The 12,870-nt window shown below is 34.3% G+C and overlaps 1 pseudogene; it reads right to left on the bottom strand.

Annotated features, from left to right (window-relative positions):
- LOC109449040 (dysbindin) overlaps positions 1-12,015 on the bottom strand; it is a 185,231-nt pseudogene extending 173,216 nt beyond the window's left edge.
- Between the last annotated feature and the right edge of the window lie 855 nt (positions 12,016-12,870).

The raw sequence follows: 12,870 nt of genomic DNA, 5'->3' as shown, positions 1-12,870 counted from the left end.
GCCTTGCAAGAAATGTTAAAAGATCTTTAGAGAGAAGGAAAATTATGTGGGTCATAAACTTGAATCTACATAGGGAAAGGGTACCAAAGGGAAAAAAGAATAAATGAAAATAAAATAAAAACTTTTACTATTCTTAATCAATCTAACAATCAACAGTTTGTTCAAAATAATGATACCAACAACATATTTGATTATATATTTTATATATATCAGAAAAAAATATATATGCATACTTACGTGTGCTTATTGTAAGTGAAATGAATCAAAGCAATGAAACAAGGGACAGAAGGGAGGAAGGAATTAGCGTTATTTTATTATTATGGAGTACTTGAACTACAATTCAAGTGGTGTAGTGGTATGTGAAAGGTGACTTGGATTAGTAACACCTAAAAAAGTGTTAAAGAAAGGAAGTATAACAGTTATGCTAAGAAAGGGGAGAAAATGCAGTCATATAAACTGCAATAAAAGGCATAAAGAAGTGAAAGGCAAAAATAAAAATGAGGAAAATTAACAACAAATAGAAAACAGTAACAAATATGACAGATATGCTTCCAACTGTACCAAAAAATCATTTTGAATGTCAATCATCTAAATTCACCAACTAAAGACAGAGATTATCAGAGTGAATCTAAAAACAAGATGCAAATATATTTTAACCAATAAAAAAACCCATTTTAAATATAAAGACATATAGATTAAAAATAAATAGAGGAAAATATACCATTTTAGCATTCCTAAAAAGAAAGCAGGAATAGCTATATTAATTTTTGACAGAGCAGATTTCAAGGCATCTTATTAAGGATAAAGAAGAGGAAAGTTATTAGAGATAAAGAAGGGCATTACATAATGATAAAAAGTCAATTCCTCAAGTAGACACAATAATCCTTAATGTTTATGCACCTAACTACAGAACATCAAACTATGTGGAGCAAAACTCATACAACTACAAGGATAAATAGATGAATCCATGATCATGGTTGGAGACTTCCACATCCCTTTCTCAGAATGTAAGGACATAGTTGAATTCAACAACATTATCATTTGACTGAATATAATTGACATCTTTAGACTACTTCATTCTACAGCAGCAGAATGCTCATTTTTCTCAAATTCACATGGATATCCACCAACATAGGTCACATTCTGGGCCATAAAACACACCTTAACAAATTTGAAAGAATAAAAATTATGCAATGTCTGGCCTCAGACCACAGTGGAATTAAACTAGACATTATAACAGAGAGATAATTGGTAAATCCCAAAATATATGGATATTAAACAACACACTTCTGAATAATACATAGGTCAAAGAAGAAATTTTAAGAAAAATTAAAATTAGTTTGAACTAAATTTGTGGGATACACCAAAAGTAGTACTTTGAGGGAAATGTCTAACACTGATTGCATATAGCAGAAAAGAAGGGAAATCTGAAATCAGTGATCTAAGTTTCCACCTTAGGAAACTAGTAAAAAAAAGAGGAAAAAAAAAAAATATATATATATAATCCAATTAGAAGAAAAGAAATAACAAGATTTGGAGCCAAGATCAACTAAAGACAGTACGTCAACAGAGAAAATTAATAAAGCCAAAAGGTGTTTCTTTGAGAAGATCAATAAAATAACTAATCCTCTAGCAAATCTATGAAGAAAAAGAGAGGACACACAATTATTATCAGAAAAATAAATAAATAAATAAATAAATAAATAAATAAATAAATAAAAACACTACAGATCCCATGTACATTAAAATGATAATAAAGTAATCCTATGAGAAACTATATCCATTATTTTGATAATCTATATGAAAAGGACATACTCTGTAAAATTTACACAAGAAGAAATTGACCATCTCTATAGGCCTGTATCTATTAAAGAAATCAAAGGAACAATTAATAACCGTCCAAAACAGAAAGTACCAAGCCCAAGTGTGGTCATTGGTAAATTCTTCCAAACATTCAAGGAAAAAAAAATATACCAATATTTTTCAAAGGATAGAAGCAGAGGGAATGCTTCCTAACTCATTCCATGAGCCCTGCATTACTCTAATATCAAAAGGAAACAAGGACATTATAAGAACTACAGACCAATATCTCTTACAAACGTAGATACAACGTCCTCAACAAAATATTAACAAGTCAAATCCAACAATGTTATAAAGAACATTATACACCATGACCAAGTAGGATTTATTCCAGGTAGGCAATGTTTACCAACATTTGAAAACCAATTAATGTAATCCATTACATTGACAGGCTAAAAAAGAAAAATCACATGATCATATTAATAGATACAGAAAAAGTATTTGATCAAATCTACCACCAATTCATGATGAAAACTCTGAATAAAATAGGATGTGGGGAACTTGCTTAACTTGATAAAGAATATCTATACAATACTTATAGTTAACAGCATACTTAATGTTGAGAAACCTGAAGTTATTCCACTCAGATTAGAAAGAAGACAAGCCGTCCCCTCTCATCACTCTTTTTCAACATTGTACATAGTACTAGAAGTTCGAGCTAATGCAATGAGATAAGAAAAGGAAATCAAAGATATACAGATTGGGAAGGAAAAAAAATAAAACTGTCTTTATTCACATATGACATGATCTTCTATGTAGAAAATTCAAAAGAGGCCAAAAAAAAAATATCTGAAACTGTTGAATGATTATTGTAAGGGTGCAGGACACAAGGTCAACAGGGTAAGGGAGGAAGGGGTCGTAGATGAGGGTAAAAGGGATCAAATATATGGTGATGGAAGGAGAACTGACTCTGGCTGGTGAACACACAAAGTGATATATAAATGATGTATTACAGAATTGTACACCTGAAACCTATGTAACTTTACTAACAATTATCACACCTATAAACTTTAATAAAAAAGAAAGAAAAAATCACTTTCCTATGAAATAGTAATTAACAAATGGAATTTGAAATTAAATACACAATACCACTTACATTAGCACCACCTAAAAATGAAAAGCCTAAGTATACAACAGTATGGGACTGGTGAAATAATAAATCAATGGAACAGAATAGAAAGCCCAGAAATAGACCTATATAAATAAAGTCAATTGATATTTGACAAAGGAGCATTGCCACATAATGAGGTAAAGAGAATCTTTTCAATAAATGGTGTTGGAACAACTGGATGTCCACATACAAAAACCAGGAATCTTAACACAGACCTTACAACCATCAAAAAAAAAAAAAAAAAGAAAGAAAGAAGTCAAAATGGATCTCTGACTACACGTAAAACACAAAATTGTAAAATTCCTTGAAGATAACACAAAACAAATCCTAGGTGCTCTTAGGTAGGGTGACAATTTTTTTTTTTTTTTTTTTTAGATACAACACTAAAGGCACTATACATGAAATAAATAATTGATAAGCTGGACTTCATTAAATTAAAACTTCTGCTTTGCAAAAGACAGTGTGTAGAGAATGAGAAGACAAGCCACAGACTGGGAAAAATATTTGCAAATGACACATCTGATAAAGAATTGTTACCAAAAATATACAAAGAGTTCTTACAATTCAACATATTACTTACCTTATTTTCAATAAGAAAATAACCCATTTATAAGATGGGCCAAAGAGCTTAACAGATGCCTCACCAAAGTAGATATACAAATGGCAATTAAAAATATGAAAAGATGCTTCATATCTTATGTCATCAGGGAAATTCTAATTAAACAGCAAGATGCCACCACACACCTATCAGAGTGACCAAAATCCAGAATACTGACAACACCAAATGCTGAGGAGCATGTGGAGCAGCAGGAACTCTCGTTTATTGCTAGTGGCATTGAGAAATGGTACAGCCACTTTGGAAGACAGTTTGGAGGTTTCTTGAAATACTAAATATACACTTAGCATATGATCCAATAAGTATGCTTCTTGGTATGTATGCCACAGAGTTGAAAACAAGTCCACACAAAAACCTGCAGATGGTTGTTTATAGCATCTTTACTCATAATTGCCAAAACTTGGAAGCAACCCAGATGGTCTTCAGTGATGAATAGATCAATAAAACATGGCACATCCAGATAATGGCATATTATTCAGCACTAAGTAGAAATGAGCTATCAAGCCATGAAAATGCATGGAAGGACTCTAAATGCATATTATGAAGTGAAAGAAGCTTAATCTAAAAAGGGTACCTATTATACAATTCCACCTATTTGACATTCTGGGAAACATAAAACTATGGAGACACTAAAAAGTTCAGTGATTATCAGGAGTTAGGTGGGGGGGATGGATGAACAGGTGCAGCACAGAGGATTTTTAGAACATTGAAAATACACTGTATAATACAATGATGGATAGATTGTATGACACATTCATCCAAACTGAGAGAATACCCAATATCAAGAGTGAAACTTAATGTAGACTATGGATTTGGGGTGATTATGACATGCTAATATTGTTTCATCGATTTTAACAAATCTATAACTCTGGGGGCGGGGAATGTTGCTAACAGGGGAATTGTGTGTTCGGGAAGCAGGTTGTATATGTGAATTCTCTGTACCTTACCCACAATTTTTCTGTGAACCTAAATCTGCTCAAAACAATGAAGCCAATTAAAAAAATAAAATGACAAGGCCAGGTTAGATAAGCATGATAAAGGGCTCTTAGAAGGAGATCGCTAGGAAATAAAATGAATAAATTATCTGATGTGTTTGGAAATTTGACAAATATAATTGAATGTTGTTTGATAGCTCCTTTGAGAATAACTATGGATGGATCTATAGAAACGGTACAAATGAAGAAACAATGAGTGCTTCTGCTTTGGGCCAAGATGGATTAACATTGACCAGATATACCATCCTATGTGAAACAACTAATAAAACCCAAACAAACAAACAAAACCAGAAACATGCAAACAATGTGAAATAATGTAATGTATATAAAATGGCCACATAAAAAATAATGTGAGGTAGAAAATGAAGAGTCCTGTGATGTGTTCATGTACTATTTGAATTCTGAAGGAGAGATTTAATTGATAGAATCATTGCCACGTATTGGCATCATATACATGTAGGTTATAGAGGGATGGCAAATAGCACCCTTCTTTAATGCCCAAGTTTGGAAACATTTTAGAGCTAATCTCAAAATCAAAATTCAATTTTTCCTTGATAAATTTAAACTGAAGAAGGTGGAATGTTTTTGGTCAAATGGACTTCTTAACGTATACTCCATTTAAGAGTATTGAGTATACATTAATGTATACTCCATTTAAGAGTATTGAGTATACATTCAGTATTGAGTATACATTAAGAGTATTGAGTCACAGGCAGTGTTAGACAGCTGACCATCATCAACAGAAACCAAGTACACTCTTTCAAGGCAAATAGTTCCCAAAGAGAGAGTTTTCAAGGGCACAGTTGTCATATATGTATTTCTCTCTCCCAATTGCAATAGTCAGCTAAATCACTAGACTGTCCTAGGAAAAGGTGAGGAGGCTTAGAGTCTCTAGAAGTTTTCTCTCCTGTTGTTCCTTCCTGAAACAGAATGAAGTCTCTTCTCAAGATGTAGACACAGGGAGAAGATTGTTCTTTGTGATATGTAAGGGGAAAATACTGACTTGTCTCAGAAAAAAAGCCAAAACCAAACATCATTTACTTTTTCTACCCTTTTTTTCATGTAAAAAAAGCCATTCTTAAAATAAGTACTTGAGGGGTTAAATTCAAGTTATGATTTCATCTTATTTGTCACACACAAGACTGCCCTTCATTCAATGATTTCTAATTTTCCCCCCGCGAACGCAGTAATCTGTTAGTTACTTTACCCCGACTTTGTTGGCTTTGTTCTTAGAGCAATTTGAATTTGACAGTTCATTTATAGTGAATTTTAATAAGGAAAGTCAGTTAAACATCTGTCTAAATTACCTCTTATATATACAGTGGTGCAGTGTAAATTTGCATTGCAATAAGATTTATTAGAAAAGTTTAACTTGCCATCACCTTGTCTTATTGCTATTTTATTTAATGAGATTCACCAAATGTATTAGAGTTGATGAAGGCAAATATTATAATATATTTTAGTAAAATATCCTAATTGTTATTTTACAGGCTATCAAATAAATACATATTAGTAGAAATAATAATTTACACTGATTCTTTATTCTCTTTTAAGTTTTTTAAAAAATGTTTTTAACACCAAGTACACAAACACACAGAAACACACACACACACACACACAAACCATACCTATTTGTAAAATTCAGATGAGTTTTTAAAACACCCTGTTCAGCCACTATGAAGAACCTACAGAATTATCATGTTTTCCAAAAAAAATCATAAAAGAATATTAATGTCAAACTACATCCTTTAGTTTCACTTGAGGGAATGACTTTTTCTTTCATACATTGCTTTACTCAGCTGAAAACTTAATTTGTTTCCACTGGAATGACTTCAGATCACATTCTTAGTCTATAATGCCTGGTCCTTCTATGAAAAATATGATTTTGAAATCTGTCCATTTTCTGATATTTGAAAAGTTTTAAAGTCTTCAGTAATGTGTTCAGGTCCAAAACTGCTTGTTGGCCATATGAAAACTGGGAATCTCCTTAATTAAGCCTTCAGGTATTTCATATATTTTGTTCTAATATATCTGTTTATTCCCTGTGTTTTCCACAAATTATGAGTTCCATGAGACCATAAACGTAACTTTTTTATCTCCAGATTCTAGCAGTGTTTTCTTTTTTTTCTTTTGAAAGAACAGTTTATTAGAAGCAAAAGTACACTTCAAAGAGGTAGAAGTGGGCCTGGGCAGAAGGCAGTGGCTCAAGGGCCATTATTAGACAAGAAACTGCACTCCAAAGGGTTAGGAGCGGGCCCAAACAAAAGCATGCCAAAGGCTCAAAGGGGCAAGGGCCAGGGCAAGGGCTAGCAGTGTTTTCCTGTCTTAGATGATCCAAATATTTACAGAATGAATAAGTGTATTTAGTCTTATCACTAATCATTGCTTGAAGATAACTGAGTGGTTTACATGTCTCCCTTTTATTTATTTTATTTTTTTAGACCTTGTGACATTGCTTAGTAAAATTACACAGGTTTCAAGTCTACATTTCTATAATACGTCACCTATAAATCACATTGTGTGTTCACCACCCAGAGTCACTTCTCCTTCAGTCATCATATACTTCACCCCTTTACCCTCTTCTAGCACCCCTTTTGCCCCTTACCCTCGGTAACCAGTAAACTATTGTTTGTGCCTATGACTTTTTGTTTGTTTGTTTGTCTTATCAGTTTCTTGCTTTCAGTTGTATAGGCCACTACGAGAGAAGTTATATTGTTCTCGACTTTTTCTGTCTAATTCATTTCACTTAGCATAATCCATCATGTTGTTGCAAATGGCAGTATTTCATCTTTTCTTATGGCCAAGTAATATTCCATTGTATATATGTATCACATTTTCTCTATATATCTCTCTTTTAAACACTTTAAAACTGTTTAAGATTGAGGAAGAGATATTTATTATAAATGCCCATTGTATTTCATGTATTTTCTCTTCTTCATTAACATTTAAATTCACATGGTAAATTTAATTTTTGGATAATTTCTGCTAAAGAAGGCTTCCCGTTGTATGATACTACTTAATGCTGATGAGGCACAGACCTTAATTTCTTCAACAGCACAAAAATACATAAAGACACAAATGTATTATGAAAAATAAAATATTGGCATGACATATTCCACTACATAGATATACCATGATTTGTTACATTATTCCCTACTGTTTGATATATGAGGTCTGACACTTACGTTCACAAACTCATCCTAGAAAAAATGCAACATACCTCATTGCTGAATATTCCTAGGGTCACATTCAAAGTACTTTCCTTGGGAAGCTATGCACCAATGCCAGCACTTAGTCTACCCTTCAAAGCAATTTTGGAACTCTGTCTGGAATGGCCATCAGAGCTATGTTTGTATTACCCTTGATGTCCTGAATGTCATCAAAAGGTCTTCCTTTCAGTATTTCCTTTATCTTTGGGTAAAGAAAGAAGTCATTTCAGGTGAGAAGACAGATCAGGTGAGTAGGGAGTGTCTTCCAATACAGTTATTTGTTTACTGGCTAAAAACTGCCTCACAGAGAGTGCTGTGTGAGCTGGTGCATTGTCATGATGCAACAGCTATGAATTATTGGTGAAAAGTTCAGGTCGTCTAATTTTTTCATGCAGTCTTTTCAGCACTTCCAAATAACAAATTCGGTTAATTGTTTGTCCAGTTGGTACAAATTCATAATGAATAATCTCTCTGATTTTAAAAAAGGGATAGTAACATCGTTGCAACAAGTTCATGACCTTAATTGTCAGGCCTGGTAATTTTTTTATTTTTCCTATTAGTTTGCTCTTACAAACAATTCTGTGTTTACTTATCATATATGTACATAAATATTTATTATCATGACTTGAAAATATCAGCTTTCCAGCAATTGATATTGTTTGGCGATATTTAGAAAGAGCTTTGCACCACATGAATCCAATGTTATTACATATACAACAGTTCATGAATGCAGATAGGTCTTAAATGTCTAAAATGTTTCTGGTTTTTCTAAAGTGTTATTTAACCATTCCTTATATGCATATGGTATGTGAGAGTCTATGCTTATCATACACAAGATGTGTGCAAGACTCAAATTTTATTAATTTAGTCTGCCTTTGGAGAATAGTTGCTCTGAAAATTAAATTTGAAAGCTGCTGAAGGCCGTGAATAGCTTTACAAAATTAAAATATTTTCATTTAATTCCTGCAAGAATACAGGTTTGGATTTTATTCTAAATGATATAAGGCATAAGTAATCACTGAAGTCATTCCCTGAATTCCAAGATCATAAAATAACAATTTATCAACCAAGGCAAAATTCTTGTTTTGTTATTGTCTGTTTATAGTTCTGTAAATGATCAAATTAGTGATCAAAGATTGCATATTTTGATGTTGATATGGAGAGACAAATACCATAAGAATTTATACTTTGGGGAGGTAATATCCTTCAGATGACAGACTGACATCCTGAAACATGATAACTGTCCATGACAATTTGAAGTGCAGGGTCTTGACTGTATTCAATACAAGGGTTCAGGGAGTTGTAAGTCATTTATGTGAACTGTCTTGTCAAGATGACATCTTTTGTCAAAGAAAGGTTAGAAAACAGAATTCTATGCTAAATGAAAACAGTTTTGATTTTTTATCAGTATTTCCAGCTCACTGGGTTGATATTTCATAACTTTATAAATTTATAATAAAAATGACTCAGATTATAATTTAAATTTATTCTGAATATACCATCAGCATTATAAACTCATCTTTTATAATTAGACTTTAAAAATGTATTTTTAATTTTTCTCAGAATATGTTTTGCAGAAACTTAAATCTGAAAGTCAAAACCAAAATATTAAAGTCATGTTCTTTTGTTTCTTTGTAGGTCTCCCAATCTTTTTTTTTTTTAATTTTAAAAATTTTATTAAATGTACTGGGATGACATTGATTAGTAAAATTCTGTAGGTTTCAAGTGCAAAATTCTATAGTGCATCATCTATATATTGCATTATGCGTTTACCACCCAGAGTCAGTTCTCCTTCCATCACCGACCGTTTTTTTGACCCTCTTTACCCCCTTCAACCACACCCCTACCCCCTAAACCACTAAACTATTGTCTGTGTCTATCATTTTTGTTTGTTTGTTTGTTTATTTGTTTTATTCATTTCTTGCTTTCAGTTTTATATCCCATGTATAAGTGAAATCATGGTTCTTGACTATTTCTGGCTTATTTCGCTTAGCATGATAATCTCAAAATATATCCATGTTTTCGTTAATGATAGTATTTCATCTTTCCTTAAGGCTGAGTAATATTCCATTGTATATATGTACCACGTCTTCTTTATCCAATTATCTATGGAAGAAAACTTTGGCTCTTTCCATTCTTGACCACCAAGAATAATGCTGCAATGAATATAGGGGTACATATATCTTTAAAGATAAATGTTTTCAGATTGTTTGGTTAGATACCTAGAAAAGGGATTGTTAGGCAGTATGGTAATTTTAGTCTTAATTTTTTGAGGGATCTCCATGCCATTATCCATAGTGGCTGTACCAATTTACATTCCCACCAGCAGTGTATGAAGGTTCCTTTTTCTCCACAACCTCTCTAACACCTGTTATTACTTCTCTGGTTGATAGCCATTCTAACATGCACGAGGTGGTATCTCATTGTGGTTTTGATTTGCATTTCCCTAATAGATAGTGATGTTGAGCATTTTTTTCATATGTCTATTGGCCGTTTGTTTGTCTTGGGAGAAGTGTCTGTTCAGGTCCTCTGCCCATTTTTTTAAGCAGATTGTTTGTTTTTCTTTTTCTGTTGTTGAGTTATACAAGTTCTTTATATATTTTGGATATTAGTCCCTTATTGGAAGTGTTGTTTGCAAATATCTTCTCCCATTTTGTTTGTTGCCTCTTTGTTTTGTTGATAGTTTCTTTTGCTGTTCAGAAGCTTTTTAGTTTGATATAGTCCCATTCATTTATTTTGGCATTTACGTCCCTTGCCTTTGAGGTCAAATGCATAAAATCCTCTCTGAACCCAAGGTTCACAAATTTAATACCTATACTTTCTTCTACGCAATTTATTGTTTCAAGTCTTACATTCAGGTGTTTGATCCATTTTGAGATAATTTGGGTATATGGTGACAGACAGTCTAGTTTCATTCATTTGTACAGTCACTTTTTTAATTTAACTTTACAAAGTTATGTATAACCATAACCATGAACTTGAACACATTTACTACTTTTCAGTTTATTTTTCATTTGTAAATTAGTGAAATGCAGATCACCATAGAATATTTACTCTAAGGAAGAAAGCCCTATTTCCCATTAAAAGAGAATAATGCAGCTACCAAAAACACAGCTTATAATTTTGATACCTTCATAAAGCATCCTATGAAATATTGCTTGAGCTATTTTTTTTTATTTTTCAGCATATATGTACCTCTAGAGTTTCAACCATAAACTCAAAAATTTGTTCATCACGAAAGCATTAAAACTTGAATAAAATAAAATACCTGATTATATGCACTTAATATATTGAGATATCAATCGCATGCCATATAAAGACAAACAAATTTTTCTTTAGTGGTATCATATACATTATATCAAACACATTTACTCAAACTATATTTTTAACGAAGTTATCTATGGGCTTACATGTATATTTACACTATGAGTTGACCTGATGCATTCCTTTTCTTGTTATTGTTGTCATTCATCTAATTAATGTATGTATCATGGGGACATTTGCATAAAAACACACTTAGTTAATCATTTGCCCTGCAGACAATCCTAAAGAAAGGAGTAAGCTAAATTTCACCAATGAAAATGAAATGATGCACAAAAAGAGATGTTTAAGAGGTCCTAGATGGCAGAGTAGATAAACACAGTGTCTGCTTCCTTTCATTAACAAATTAAAATTACAACAAAATTATGGAAAAGTCAACCTGGAGAACCATCTGATGTCTGGCTGAGCAGAAGTTTTATAACTAAGGATATAAAGAAGAAGCTATGTCAAGACTAGTAGAAGGGGGGGGGGGGAGATGCAGAATTGGTTAACCCGAAATCTCTGTGTGGCAGTTGAGAACTTGGAGGGATATCTCAGCTGTGGAGGTTTCTCCCAGAGGAGGTAGAAACCCCAGCCCCACAGTGGCTTCCCTAGACCAGAGTACTGGTAGTGGGAGGAGGAGCCCCCACAACATCCAGCTGTGAAAAACAGTGGCAATTCCAATCATCTGGGAGGGACAGAAGGCTGCAAGAAAACCAGAACTCCTCTTAAATGGCCGGCGCACAGACTTGCTCTTTCACAGACACTCACCTTGGCCTCCAGCGGAGGGACAGTGAATGGGAAGGCATTGGAGACATACGGGGAGACAAACTGAGTTGTGTTGCTTGGAGTTGGGAGATGGAGGACAGTTGTGATTTCCCTGTGAGGACGTCTTTCTCCCGTCAGCCAGCAGGTGGGCACCATCTTTCCTATGTTGAGCCCGCCCCCACATGGCCAAATCTGAATCTGATTGGCTTAGTTAATTCCACAGCCTGCTCTGCTGACTCAATAAGACCTCACCCCACCCAACTCCCTCAATGCTGGAGGCACTTTCTCCAAGAGCAGCCAGCTCTGCCCACACTGCAGTCTTTTTGGAAAACTATCAGAGTATGACAGACCCGAAGCAGGCGGTGACTGGCCTCAGTGTGCTCTGAGACTCTTGCTGAATAGCTCCAGTCTCAGCACCAGCACCAAAGTAGAATTTACATTAACCTGGTGACCACAGCTTTTCCCACTCTAGTGACTCCCTCAGACCTTGCTTCACGTAACTTACATACTGTACAAGGCTTTATCAATGGCTGAACCTTAAGGAAGTTGGAAGATGGCAATAGGCTGGGGGTGTCCTGGCATTTTGGAGAGCTACCCCAGGCCTGGTGCTGGTGGGAGACATCCTTGGTTCACAGTTGGCCTCTCCCACGTGTCTCCAGGGTTAGCAGAGGCAGTGAACAACTGCACGTTACTTTGCAGCTCCTAACCATGTAGTTCCCAGCTAGTCACAGTCAGTGGGTGACCTGAGCCTGCACTGAGACCTTTGCAAGAGGCCCCAGAACTAACGTACTTGGAGGTTGGCTTCAGACCACAGCAGAGCACCTCCAATTAACACCACAAGCAGTACACCTGAAGGGCTGACATGCACCAGAGATTGCCAGGACAAATCCCATTCAGTGAGGTAAGCCCCCCACAGCAGCCTATAAGTTTTGGACATGGCCAAACCCCACAGCCAATCTGCCTGATGGTCAATCCCACCCACTGATGTGCCAATAACAATCAAGACTCAAC

Source organism: Rhinolophus sinicus, linkage group LG01, assembly GCF_036562045.2.
Source record: "Rhinolophus sinicus isolate RSC01 linkage group LG01, ASM3656204v1, whole genome shotgun sequence".
In the NCBI taxonomy this organism is placed as follows: Eukaryota; Metazoa; Chordata; class Mammalia; order Chiroptera; family Rhinolophidae; genus Rhinolophus; species Rhinolophus sinicus.
The sequence above is the reverse complement of the archived record's forward strand: the minus strand, read 5'-3'. Positions and strand labels throughout refer to the sequence as shown.